Genomic DNA, 13,782 nt, shown 5'->3' with positions numbered 1-13,782 from the left:
GGGCCAGGGGGCCAGGAGCCAAGCGCCAGAACCCAAGATTCTCGGACACACCTGGCGCGGCCAGGTGTTGCCACCACCATTCAGCTACCTGGGGGCTGCCCCACCCACACAGTGATCGGCAAAGAGCAAACCACAAGGAGGCCATTTGGGGTAAATTATTAAAAGGCTGGGGCCTGTGGCGCAGCTGGTTAAGCTGCCGGAGCATCAGCATTCCACACGGGTGGCCGGTTCAAGTCCCAGCTACTGCACTTCCGATCCCGCTCCCTGCTAATGCGCCTGGGAAAGGCAGTGCAAGCCGGCCCAAGAGGTAGTGCTCCTGTCACTCATGTGAGACCAGGATGAAGCTCCTGGCCCACTGGCCATTGCGGCCATCTGGGGTGTGAGCCAGTGGTTACAAGATCTCTCTTCCTCTCTCCCTCCCTCTCCCCTTCTGTCTTTGAAATTTTCAAAACAAGTAAGTCGTCTTAAAAAATTATTAAAAGGATGACATCCAGAAATCACAATTTCTCTTACAAGAAAGCTGGGGCAGGTGTATGGGGTGCAGGGAGGGTCCGCAAGGGATGCCCTGACACCGGGCAAGCTGGGGAAGTTTCCAGAACAAGGGCAGAGGGAGGGGAGGGGCTGGGCAGACCTGGGCCTGCCCACTCTTTTGCTGGGGAGCCCCCTCCCCCCCGAAGGCGCCTGGCCCTCTGGAGAACCAGGAAAGAGGCCACCCCCCAGTCCCGGGACGCCCGCTCCTCCCCCCCACCACCACCGTGGTTCTCAGCAGGTGCAGGGTGACCTGGCCCCCGCCCCCGCCCGGGGCTCCGCCCCGCCCCCTCCGCCTCACCTCCGGTTCGAACCTTTTGCGTTTTTTTTTTCGCTCTCACTTCCTGCCGGGTTTGCATTTCCCTCCCCCGCCCCTCCCAGCCTACGACACACTTTCTCTGCTTTTTTTCTCTTTTTGCCTCCTCTGGCCTCCGGACTCTTGCCCCGGCCGCGCGCAGCCTGCTCCTGGTCTTGCAGCCCCTGGGCGGGGCGGCGGCCCGCAGAGCGTCCGGGCCGCGGGGGAACCCGGGACCCCCTGCGTGCCAGGAGGAAGCCGGCGGCCTGCGTGGAGGAGACGTCCCGCGCAGTCGGCGGAGCATGAGCGCCCCAGGTAGGAGCGCGGGGCTGGGCGGGGGAGGGGGCGGACACGGGGGCGCGCTGCGGGCGCTCTGGGGACTGGGGGCGCGGGCGCCGGGACGGAACCCCGCGCCGGTCCTCTTCCACCTCCCCTCTCCCCAGCCCCCACTCCGCTCCCCACCATCCCTTCCGACACCTGTCGCCCTGCCTCCCTGTCTCTGACGTTGCTAAAAGAGGATGAATGGGGGTTCACGGGGCCGCAGCGGAAAAGGCCCCCCTGGGTGCACCTGCCACCAGGGAGGAAGAGACCCTTCTCTGACACCCGAAGGGCCCGGAAGTTCGCAGACCACACTTGGGGCCTGACGCAGAGGCGGCTGAGAAGGCGGGTCCGCAGGGGTGAGGATGGCCCCTGCCAGGGGGCGGCTCGGAACCCCCACCCCCCCACAAGCCTCAGGTCTGAAACCACCGCCCCCGGGAGCTGTGCTGTGGGCCCTGCTGCCCCAGCACCCCCACAGGTGCACTGCCCCCTGGGGTGCTGAGGACGGTTGCCTTCCCACAGCTGGGCTCAGCAGTCTGCAAGCGGCCGCCTGGCCGGGTGGTCTTGGGCCGAGCTGAGCCCGGCCCTCATTTGTAGTTGGGAAGCCCTGAAGGTGTGAGGGCCGCAGCCTACCAGAAGAACAGAGCCCGCCCGGCACGGTTCAGAAGAGTTACTGAGTGCCCTCTGGGGCAGACCGGTGCTGGGAGCCCTGTGCATTCTCCACTCCTGAGCCCTTCCTGTAACCCGGCCTCTGCCCGCCCCCACCAGGCTCCCAGGTGACGGCTCCACGTGGGCCGCAGCAGCCCGTTGGGCCCAAGACTGCACCTGCCTCTGTTTCATTGGGGCAGGTTCAGCCGGGCATGCAGGCTGAGTGTGGGCATGGCCCTCTGTGAGTCTGGTTAAAAGAGAAACATGGTGTTTAAATAGCCTGCTGTGGAATGTACCATTGTAACTGCTTGTGGGGCCTCCAGTTCTGGGCAGCAGGAACATGCTCAGGGCAGTGTGTCCTGGAACTGCCCCTCCCCCAGCCCCTGGCAGCCTGGCTCCCCTCCCCGGACCTCACAGAAGCCAATCACCCGGCATCTGTGCTTTGGGGCCCATCTCGCTGTGCGTGGTGCCTGCAGGTTCACCCGTGTCAGCACTTTTTAAGGCCTCAGTGCGTTGGGTTCCCTGGACCCGGCGTGGTGGCTTTGGTCCACTCATTCTTCATGGGATGTTTAAAAAGGACCCTGGAACCGAACTCTTCCATCCATCGGTGCCACTGTTGGGGTGGCTATGACCGATGCGCCGTGGGGGACAGAGGACTGTCGGACACCAGGCTCCCTGTCTTGGGATGGGTGGGTCGCAGAGGCTGGGTCCGGGGTGAGGCTGCACTGGGAGGCGGTATGCACCTGTCTGTGTCCACTCGCCCGGGCAGCATTTCCCGAAAATTCCCAGACAGACGCCGCGACTCGGGGCATGGCTGTTTGACAGAACCAGACCCGCGACACATGTGTCCATGTATGTCCGTGTGTGTGTGTGTGTCTGTGTGTGTTTAGATACAACCAGGGATGAAGGTAGTAGTGGGCAGTGTCCAGTCTTTGGGAGCTGAGGCCGTGAAGACATGGGTTTGGGACGTCCCTGCCTGAAGCCCTCAGAGGTCATGTTTCTTAGGAAGCCACATATTAACAGTATTTACAGTGTCGGCAGCTGCATCGTGAGAATGCGAAACTGAGATGTGACACCTTACGGCCACCTCTGTGTGCTGCTGTCCCCGAGGTCGGAGCAGACCAGGACCCGGGACCTGGAGCTGCACCACCCGCCTCCTCACACACAGAGCAGCCAGGACTGGGGGTGTCCCTGTCTTACGGGGACTGTGAGCCATGAAGGACCCCCTGGAGGATAAATCGACCCTGACACAAGCCCCTCTCCCCACTCTGTGGCTCCCGTGTGCAGTCTCTCTCGAACGTGTATGGATCGATAGAAAACTAAGAGAGAGAGACAGCCTTTGAGGCTGCGCCTTAAACACGCTGCTCTGCCGCGGAGACGTGAGACGGAACAGGATTTCCAGGAGCCCCGCGCCGTCCCCACGCTCTCCTGGCTCGGTCGCTTTGATGAGGTGACGGTTGTCGGGAGGGTAAGCTTCGGGGCTGTGATTTGTCCAAGGGCTCCGAGCTCCTCACGGTCGCCATCAAATCTGTGTAATGGGTGTGTGTGGCCCAGCGCCAGGGCTCAGGGAGGTGCCCCAGGCCTGCTGCCCGGCGGTGGCCCGCTTCTCCCCAAGGCACGGCTGCCCCGTCAGGTCCTCCCGTGGGCCCTGCTCCTCTCCGGGGTGGGAGCTGTGCAAAATCCCTGCCCCAGGGCCCCTCCCCCACCGTGTGGTTTCCGCATTAAGTCAGCACTTCCTTCCTGCCCCTCCCCGACCTGGGAACCAGCAGCCTTCAGACTCTGCGTGCTGGTGCGGTGGGGGCTCCCCCGCGCTCTGGCCCCAACCTCGCAGACCCCACTGATGTCAGGGCAACACCTGCCAGAACCATGCCTTTTTTGTTTTTTTAAGATTTTTTTTTTTTTTTGACAAGTAGAGTCAGAGAGAGAGAGAGAGACAGAGAGAAAGATCCTCCTTCTGTTGGTTCACTCCCCAAATGGCTGCTACGGCCAGCGCTGCGCCGATCCGAAGCCAGGAGCCAGGTGCCTCTTCCTGGCCTCCCATGCAGGTGCAGGGCCCAAGCACTTGGGCCATCCTCCACTGCCCTCCCGGGCCACAGCAGAGAGCTGGCCTGGAAGAGGAGCAACCGGGACTGGAATCCGACACTTATATGGGACGCTGGCACCGCAGGCGGAGGACTAGCCAAGTGAGCCTCGGCGCCAGCCCCTAAAGATTCATTTTTGTTTTTATTTAAAAGGCAGAGTTAGAGACAGAAAGAGGGAGAGGGAGAGAGAGAAGAGATTTTCCACCTGCTGGTTCCACAACAGCCAGTTCTGGGCTTGGGTGAAGCCGGGAGCCTGGAACTCCGTCTGGTCTCCATGTGGGTGCAGGGGCCCAAGTGCTAGCACCATCTTCGGCTGCTTTCCCAGGTGCGTTCGCAGAGAGCTGGGTTGGAAGCGGAGCAGCTGGGACGTGAGACAGTGCCCTTGTGGGCTGCCGGCATCTCCGGTGGCTTAACCAGCTGCCCCGCAGTGCCAGCCCCCAGGACAGAGCTTTGCGCCACACCTTGGTCCTGGTCTCCTCCAGGAGGAGGCAGGTGCTCTCCAGGGCGGCTCCGTGGGCCTGGAGCCAGGCAGAGTCCATCCCGACCCCACCACGCACTGCCTATGTGACATTCAGCCACGTCCCCTGTGCCAAGTGGGTGTAAACACACCGCCCATCAGGCGGCCTGGGCCGCGGTGTGCGACCGCACCCGGGGCTTCTGCTTTTCAGTTTTATTCAGACGTGGTTATTTTGGGGGTAGGCATCCAAGCACAGTGCAGACCCCAGGACAGTGCGTGAGCAGGAGTCCGTTCCCTGGTCTCCAGGAGGCCCGAGCGAGCCCTAGTCGGTGAGAGGCAGGAGCCAACGCCCTGGGGCTCGGGAGGTCCAAATGCTGAGTGTTGGAGGCCTGGTGAGAAGCAGCCGCATGCGGGAGCGAGGGTGGCCGTGTTTGGCGCACGAGAGTGCCTGTGTGCCGGCCTCAGAACCAGGATCCAACGCAGCAGGAGCATGGCTGAGAGACGCAGACCAGCATGTCAGCGTGCACGTGTCACCTGTCAGACCAGCGAGGAACGAGAAGGTGGAGAAGCCCCAGGGATGTTAGTGTCCCAACCTCAGCGCGCCCATTCAGAGACAAAACCGTGATTCCTGGGGGCGCTAACAGAGTGCGCTGCCCGGGTTTAAAGCACAGAGCTAGGGGAGGGGTCAGCGTCTGCCCCAGGGCTGCTCCCTTGCCTCAGTGTCTTCTCGACCCCCAGGGCTCTCCGGTGCCCCCTCCCAGCGTCAGTCCCTGGCCATGCCGCCAGCGTCACCCAGGCAGAGGGCGGGAGTGGGTACCAGCCCTCCTTGTCCCCAGCCTGTCCCGCAGCTGGGCCGAGCAGAGCTGGCTTCGCTGCCAGCAGTCACTGCCTGCGCGGGTTCTCATGAAGGAGAAGGTGGAGGGGGCGTCGTTGAGGTCTGGGGGCCAAGGGGACTTGAGGTGCAGTGAATCCTCTCGGCCGCTGCACCCATGTGGGATGCCAGCATCGCGGGCAGAGGCTTTACTTGCGATGCCACAGCGCCAGCCCCGTTATTTGATTTCTTTTAAAGGTGGAGAGACACAGAGAGATCGTCAGTCTGCTGGTTCACTCCCCGAATGGCTGCAGCGCCAGGAACTGCACCCAGGTCTCCAGGCTCTTGGGCCACCTGCTGCTACTCTCCCAGGCACACTGGCAGGGAGCTGGATCAGAAGTGGAGCAGCGGCCGGCCCCTTGTCTCCTGTCGGGTGGCGTTCTTTGCCTCGGCCCTGGGCACACCGTGAGAGCAGGCGCCTGCAGACACCCCCGGGTTTTCTCCACCTGCCCTAACCTGGCAGGCACAAAACCTGCTCAGAAAGAACCTCTCTTGTCTGTTTTGCCCTTCATCTCGTGTAAAAAATTTATTACATTTTCCACTTTTCTTAACTGATTTTAAAATACATTTTTAAGGGGCTGGTGTTGTGGCAACACTAGCATCCTATATGGGCTTGACTCTTGTCCCGGCTGCTCCACTTCTGATCCAGCTCTCTGCTGTGGCCTGGGGAAGCAGCAGAAGATGGCCCAAGTGCTTGGGCCCCTGCACCTGCATGGGGGACCCTGATGAAGCTCCTGGCTCCAACCTGGCCCAGCTCCAGCTGTTACAGCCATTTGGGGAGTGAACCAGAGGATGGGGGGTCTGTCTCTGTCTTTCTCCTTCTCTCTGTCACTCTGCCTTTCAAATAAACAAATAAAGGAATATGGGTCACCTTGGGCTCGAGCCTGCCCCAGTGGCTCATTCTTGACTTGCTCATGTCTCTAAAGACAGTCCCTCCGGTGCCAGGATTAAGACGCCAGCCTGCAACACTGGGGGGCAGTGCTCAGCCCGTCACACCTGGACAGTGAATCTCCAAACCACCGTCTACACTCGCTGCCCAGTTCCTCTCCTCTCCTTCCACCTTGAATCCACTTCAGCGGGGCCGTGTCCCGGCGCTCAGGCGAAATGGCTCTTGGCAAGGTCACCGACATCCTTGTCCATGCTCCACGCTGAGCCCTGGTGGGACTGGACCTGCTGGCCACCGCAGGTGCAAACGTCCCCCCGCAGCTGCACACCCGTGGGACCTGCTCCTGGGTTTCTCTCCCACCCTGCCGGCAGCCCGTCGCAGTTTCTGTTCCCTCGCCTGGCTGAGGGTGTGCTGCCCCAGCTGTCCTGGCGCCTCTCCTGGGGGCTCGCCCAGGCTCATCCATGAGCCCGTGGCTCCCCTGGCCACACCCCTCTTGACCTTTGCCCTTTCCTCCCTGACTGCCTGGACGGGGTGGATCCCGGATCCAGCTGGGATCTGTTGACTTCTCAGCATCAGGTGTCCATGTGCTCGGTGCAGAGAAAAGCATTCGCTGCGGCTGGGTTATGAAGAATGCTGTTCTCTTGTGTTGCTAATGCATTAATTTTTTTTTACTTGTGAGACACAGAGAACAAGAATGAAAGAGTGAGCTGTCACCTGCTAGTTTATTGCCCGGAATGCCTGGGCCAGGTTGAAGCCAGGAGCTCAGTCCAGTCACTTGCCCCGTCTCGGCTGCTTTCTGAAGTCTGCATTGTCAGGAAGCTGGAGTCAGAAGCCGGGACTGGGGATGGAACCCAGGCGCTCTGACGTGGGACGTGAGCATGTTGACCACTAGGCCAGGTGCACGCGTGTGCCTCTCTGGGTGGGGAGTACTTAGTGCAGCAGGTAGGGCACAGTGTGAGCGCTGGGATTTGGCTTGGGGACACTGGTCATTGGGCAGTCTGGGCTGAGTCCCTTCCTCCCCACGGGCCAGGTGAGGAGATGAGACATGGCATGGGGTGGCACAGGGGTTTCATCTTGCCCGCCAATCCCAATCGGCTAGCAATGGCTTCCTGAAGCAGCATGTGGAAAATCAGAGCTCCTGGGAAGAGGGTTCTGTGATCGATTGCCGATGTCTGCCGTGGGTGTGAAACTGAAAATTGAAGGCTGGCTGCCCCCATCAGTCCTCCCCTTGTGGCCGACAGCACTGGCAGCCCTGCGCGTCCACGCTGACCTCGTGACCTTGAGCAAATCACGGCAGTGTCCCCAGATTCCGTGTCCTCGTCAGCGAGATGGAGATGAATACACTGTGGCTCCCGGCTGCGCAGGACTGCTGTCCGAGCCTGTGAGATAAGCGTGTGAAAAACGGCGCTGGAAATCCCAGAACGTGCTCCGGTGGGAGGTGTTACTTTTATGAATTGACCTCCGAGGTTGTGAATCCACGTCAGTGGGGGCCACGCCCGCCACCGACTGTCTTCCGGGCCCAGGTCTTCGCGCCCACCTTAGTCAGCTCCTCTGCTCTGGCCAGCCCATGCCTTTGGGTTTCTGTTGGGCTGATGAGAATGGGGCTCCGCGTGGCTGTGGGGTGCAACCCCTCCGTGTGGAGGGGGATCTCCTGGGCAGGGGAAGAGAGATGTTTTCCTGACTCTCCGCTGTGTGATGGGGCCCCAGAGCACCTGCTCCCCTTGCCTTGTCCCCATCACTCCACAATGCGGGTTAGGGCTGGGGGGGGACCATCCCCAGGTAAATCCATCTCGCCCGTAAGGGTCCAGCCTCGCTCTCCCCATTGCTGGTGTTACGTGAGTTCTCTAGTCGGCAGTCAGCAGCCCTGGTGCGTCACTGGCGTGGCCGCGAGCTCCGCGGGCCAGTGGGGATCCCCCGGTGTGTCCTGTGACGTCACAGAAGCCTCCCCCCACCCAAGCCCTTGCTTTGTTTCACCTTGAATGCTCTTCTGTGTTTCGTGCCGGCTTGCAGACAGAGCTCCCCGCACCGCCTCCCGCGCGCATCCATCGTGCCGAGACCCAGGGGAGCCGTCTGTTCTTCTGTTATTTGGTTTAAGCAAAGCTTTGGGGCATTTTTTCTTGCCAGTGGGAGATTCCGCGTCGGATTCATTGCCCTGGCTGTTATTTATTGGCGAGTGTGTTTTATTGTAATGCGTTTCATTTCCTTCTGTCTTTTGCTCTGGGATTCGTTCCGCTGCCTAGGACGTGAGCAGTGTTTGGCACTGTGTGAAGTGTGATGCGCCCAGAACTCTGCCATAAAGGACTTGAGTTTCTGCAGGACTGGAAACAGTGAATCAGATTTTTGTTTTGTTTAAAACCTGAAGACCTCACAGGGCAGCGGAGTCTTTGAATAAAGCCCAGGCCTTAAGGTGTCGCCCCTGCCCCCACCCTGGGCGCTCCCACGTGAGGGGCAGCCACCCCCAGGGACCGATTTGAGAGCTGCCAGAAGGCTGCCTGAGAGGGAACGTGTCCCCGGGGCAGGGCGGGCACGGCGCTCCTTTTGCTGCACAGGGGCTGGTGAGTGACTCAGCGCCTGCTGTCTTCAGTGGCAGCCACGAGACCTTGGCCAGGTCCCCTTTCTTAGCTCCCTGGCACCCTCCTCACAGCAGGTTCAGTCCGATGCCACGTGCTGGCGCCCAGCAGGTGCACGGAGCACACCACTCAGGCCGGGCTGCGGTCAGTGCGTACGGAAAGCCCCAGGGGTGGGCCTCGAGGTCAGCGGCCAGAGGCTCGAGTGGAGCGTGGACCCTTTGCACAGCCTTGTTTTCCTTTGCCTGGTTCCCAGTCACCCGTGACGATGGTCACCACCCCCAGGGGCTGCTTGTGTCTCCCCGGAGCGCAAGCCAGGGACTTAGTCCCGGCACTGCAGTGTTGAAAAGCGGGGGCCACTCCGCGGCCACATGGATAGATGTGTGTGTTGCCACGGGAGCAGGTTCCTGGTGAGGATGACCAGCCCCCTGCCCTTCCGCCATGGGGAGGCACGGCAGGAAGGGTGCCCTTGACCTTGAAGTTCTCAGCCTCCAGAACCGAATCATGTGTTTTTCATAGACGACCCAGTCCATGGCTGTCTCTCCCAGCAGCACGTAACACACAGAGACACCTGTGTGCAGACCCAGCACTGGCTGTGGCGACACGCTGCTGGGGCTGGGGGTGGGAGAGATGGGAAGTCGGGGCCCCCGCCCCCACAGGTCTGCCATCTGGTGAGGAGTCACTTGTAGGATGGCGCACTTGCTACAAGGTAGGGCAGCCCCAGGGAGAGGCGCGGGCGGTCAGCCTGAGGCGGGAAAGGCCTCTCAGAGCACACGGCAGCCCAGACAAGCTGGGCAGATATGTGGGTCTCAGCGCGAGCAGAGCCGGGGTTCGTGTTTGGGGCTGGAAGATAAAGATGTGGGGGGTGCGGGAGCGGCCTCGGGAGCCCTGGGGTGCTGTGCCAGGGAGGGCAGGTGCTGTCCTGCCGCCTGTTCCGAGCGGGGGCTGTGAGCCAGGATGGAGGTCCGGGTTATGGAGATCACGGACAGCAGCCAGGAGAACAGGTGGGGCCCTCGAGGCAACAGGCAGCCCTGGCTGGCTGGGACACGGGCCAGGCGTAGCCTCGCTGTGGTTTCAGTGCAGTTTGTGTGGACGGACAGCACACACACGCTTCCTTCACGGATCTCAGCGTGCAGCTCAGGGGCTTTGACAAAACCCGACACACGCGTGTCACCTGTGGCAGCCGGGCCACGACCACAGCGTGACCAGCTGCAGGGTGCACTTGGGATACAGTAACGATAGCACCTTCCTAGGTGGGAAGAGTTTTACATGTAAGGATGTCCCAGGCAGGTCACGGAACATTCTTGCACGACAGAATCACAGGTGGTTGATTTAAAATGCTGATTTCCTTGAGTGTTCTGTGTTTTCTGGCTCCCCTAGCATCCTCTGTATTGTTGCACATGACAGTGGTTTGTTGGGATTTTTTATCCCTAGAAGAGCCCATTCATGAATATTTGATACTTTTTAAGCTCTTGTTGATGGGCCGTGGAGTTGTTCGCAGTTCTGGCTGTTGGGAACGATGCGGTTGTGAGTATTCTTAGCCCTTTCTCTTGGGACATGTGTTTGCCTCCCGTGGACAGCTTTCCTGGACCCTAGGATGTGTTTCTGGTCTGGTCTGGTGAATACTGCCGAGTTGCTCCAGTCCACACTCCCATCAGTCAGGGATGTGAGTGCAGGTTGACGTGGCGTCCTCTGCCTCTTGCCTTTAGCCGTTCTGTGAGCATGTAGCCAACAAATAACTGCGGTTTTAATTTGCATTTCACCTAGGATTGTTAAGCAGGGTCTCATGTTTATTGGTCATTGTGGATCTCCTCCTTTGTGAATTGCCTGCTTGTTTTTGGCTCTTATTGATTGGTAGCTGCTCTTTACATATGATAGGTATGAGTCCTTTGTCAGATAAGTGTATATTCTGTGTATAATTTGCCTTTTCACTCTTTTTTTTTTTAAGATTTTATTTATTTATTTGAGAAGTAGAGTTACAGACAGTGAGAGGGAGAGACAGAGAGAAAGGTCTTCCATCTGCTGGTTCACTCCCCAAATGGCTGCAACGGCCAGAGCTGCGCTGATCTGAAGTCAGGAGCCAGGAGCTTCTTCCCAATCTCCCACGTGGGTGCAGGGGCCCAAGGACTCGGGCCATCTTCTACTGCCCTCCCGGGCCACAGCAGAGAGCTGGATTGGAAGAGGAGCAGCCGGGACTAGAACCGGCGGCCGTATGGGATGCTGGCACCGCAGGCAGAGGATTAACCTAGTGTGCCACGGCGCCGGCCCCTCTTTTCACTCTAAATAGCCTACTGATGAGCAGAAGTTTTTTTCTGATTTAGTCCAAGTCCTGTGAGTTCTCGGGGCTGAATCTACTCACATCTTGTTTAAGGAAGACGCACCAGCCCCGAGACGCAGTCCGCTTCTGAAAGCGCCATTGCTTTAGTTCCTGCATCTACATAACCCATCCAGAACGGATCCTTTGCCTTTAAAAGCAACTTGATTGAGGTGTGATGGACATAAAACGCTGCAGTCCACCCAATTTAAGTGCACAGTTGGGTGAGTTCTGGGTGGGTGTCTACAGCCACGTGAGCACAGGCAGGGTTTACAATGTTTCTCTCGCCCCACAAAGTTGCCTCGGGCCCCACTCGGCTTCTTAACAAGACTCCTGAGTGCTTGCCGTGTGGGGAAGGCTGGGAGCAAGGCGAGAAGCCAGAAACTGCTCCTGCTGTTATAAATAGCGTAGCCTGAAGCAAGGCCCAGGCAAGCGATGCAGGCCGGGGCTGGGAGGAAGTGAGCCATGGCTGATGAAGCCGCGCAGGGACTGTGAAGTCCCGAGCACAGCACCCCCGCTCCCCACCACACCCCTGCCCTCCCCATGCCCTGCAGAACTGTGCCCTTGAGGGCCAGGCTGTGTCCCTGAGGCCACTGGGTTTGTGGGGAAGCCACTTCCTGTTCTGGGTCCAGGACCAGAGCGGAGAAAACCCCGCAGGGGAAGGCCAGGAGAGACCTTAATTGGGGTTTTTCATCATTCCAGTGTAACTTTTATTGCTACCTGAATAATGTGTATTTGCTAGGTTTAAAAATTGAACCAGCAGCACACAGCCTCTGGAGAGAAACCAGCAGGCCCCCAGCCACCCCTGAGTCCCCGCCTCCCCCGATGCCACCTTGTGGTTTGTCTCCGAGGGTCTGTGCTGGGAGCCTGGTCCCCCGTGTGGTCGGGGAGGTGGTGTGGTGCCTTTAAGAGGCGACGCCCCGGACAGGGGTCCTGGGTGAGTGGGGGCTCTGCCCTTGCAAGGGCCCCTGGAGCCGGTGAGCGCCCCTGACAGCCTGAGTGGGACCCCTGAGCCCGCTTGCTGTTTCGAGACGGGGTCCCTTCCTCTGCCCACCTCGTTTTCTGCCTGCCTGGGTTTTAACCCGGCAGCTTGGGATTCTCCTTTATGTCCTTGCAGCGAATCGGTTACACTTGTCGTCTCTCGGCCTTAGAGTTCGGAGATGGCGTGTTTCTCGGGTGGGAGTCCACTGCCAAGGAAGCCTGTCCAGGCTTCTGGCTCGCCCTTCCCGGCCACGCCAGCTCCCTGCAGCTGGTCTCACCCACGTGCTGTACCCGCTGCACACGGCATTCCTGCTGCTACCTTAAACAGGGCTTCTCCAGGTCTTAGGTGTAGAGGGAGAAGGGGGCGCCGTGGCTTAAGCGGCCGCTTGGAGCGCCTGCTTCTGTGTCAGTTGCTCCATTTCCAACCCAGCTTCCTGCCAGTGCACCTGGGAAGTAGCAGATGATGGCCCAAGGACCTGGGTCCCTGCTGCCTGTCTGGGAGACTCCGGTGGAGTTCCTGGCTTCTGGTGTTAGCCTGGCCCAGCCCCAGCTGTTACATTTATGGAGTGAACCAGTGACTAGAAGATCTCTCTCTGCTGGTCTGCCTTTCAGATGAGAAAACCTTTGAAGACTAGGGGCTGGCGCTGTGGCGGGCTAGTGGGTAGAGCCACCGCCTGCAACATGGCTTCCTGTATGTGTGCCTGTTCGTGTCCCAGCTGCTCCACTTCTGATCCAGCCCCCTGGGAAAAGCAGTGGAGGATGGCCCAACTGCTTGTACCTCTGCCACCCACATGGGAGACCCGGACAAAGCTCCTGGCTCTTGGCTTCGGCTCAGCCCAGCGCTGGCCATTGCAGCCCTCTGGGGAACCAGTGGATGGAAGACCTCTCTCTGTGTCTCAGTCTCTCCCTCTCTATAACTCTGCCTTGCAAATAAATAAATAAATCTGTTAAAAAGAGAATGAGTTTTAATTTATTCTTCTCCAGCATTCTTCCTTTCTGGGTACCGTTGTTGTTCTGTCTGAAGACCCTCTGCAGGGCACGTGTGCTGGCTGTCCGTGCTCTCAGTGTTTGTTAGTCTGAGAAAGTCTTTATTTCTCCTTCACTTTTGAGGACAACATCACCGAATTCTATTCTATTTTTTATTTTATTTTATTTATTTATTTGAGAGGTAGAGTTACAGACAGTGAGAGGTAGAGACAGAGAGAAAGGTCTCCCATCTGCTGGTTCACTCCCCAAGTGGCTGCAGAGGCTGGGGCTGGGCGAGGCCAAAGCCAGGAGCCAGGAGCTTCGTCTCGTTCTCCCACATGGGTGGCACCAGCCTCTTCAGGTGCATTTTAACGGGAAGCTGGAATGGGCAGAGCTTCCAGGACTTGAACCTGCACTCCAATACAGGATGCCGGCATTGTAAGCACAGTGCCTGCTCTCACGATTTTATTTAGTTTGGTTAGGCTTGGTACACTTATAATTTTAAGAAAACTTGTACTTGTGTTCATGAGTGAAATTGCCGTGCGATTCTCACACCACACTGTGCTATTGTTTGCTGCTCCCAGAAGGGTTGGGTGAACTTGTCATCATTTGTTCCCTGGATTCTGGGAGCAGAACCGCCTGGGCCTGGAGCTTTCCTTGTACAAAGTCTGTAGATGGCGGGCTGAATTCCTTCCGTGGTTATTCATACACTTTATGGCTACTGCTGCGTTCCATCTCCTCTTGCGTCAGTTTTAGTATCCTTCGTGCTTCTAGGGAGGTTTCTCATTTCCTCAAAATCTGCTGCTTACGTGGTTATGTCTGTTGTGTATGTTAGAGACTGTTTATGACGGATAGCTCGTGACCGGTGCA

General features: G+C 58.9%; 1 protein-coding gene across 3 annotated transcripts in view; it reads left to right on the top strand.

Annotated features, from left to right (window-relative positions):
- The first annotated feature begins 882 nt into the window (after window positions 1–882).
- The window catches only part of CARD11 (caspase recruitment domain family member 11), an 89,662-nt gene continuing 76,762 nt past the window's right edge, over window positions 883–13,782 (top strand). Inside the window, exon 1 of one of the 3 annotated variants that reach the window (XM_070064304.2) lies at window positions 883–1,138. The gene's annotated coding sequence lies outside the window, so the exon portion shown is untranslated. Of the gene's footprint in view, window positions 1,139–3,218; window positions 3,240–13,782 lie in introns of those variants that run through there. The other 2 variants (XM_070064305.2, XM_089320762.1) reach the window with 2 other exon arrangements.

Source organism: Oryctolagus cuniculus, chromosome 19 (genome assembly GCF_051225735.1).
Source record: "Oryctolagus cuniculus isolate XC-2025 breed Fujian yellow rabbit chromosome 19, ASM5122573v1, whole genome shotgun sequence".
NCBI classification, from domain to species: Eukaryota; Metazoa; Chordata; class Mammalia; order Lagomorpha; family Leporidae; genus Oryctolagus; species Oryctolagus cuniculus.
The sequence above is the reverse complement of the archived record's forward strand: the minus strand, read 5'-3'. Positions and strand labels throughout refer to the sequence as shown.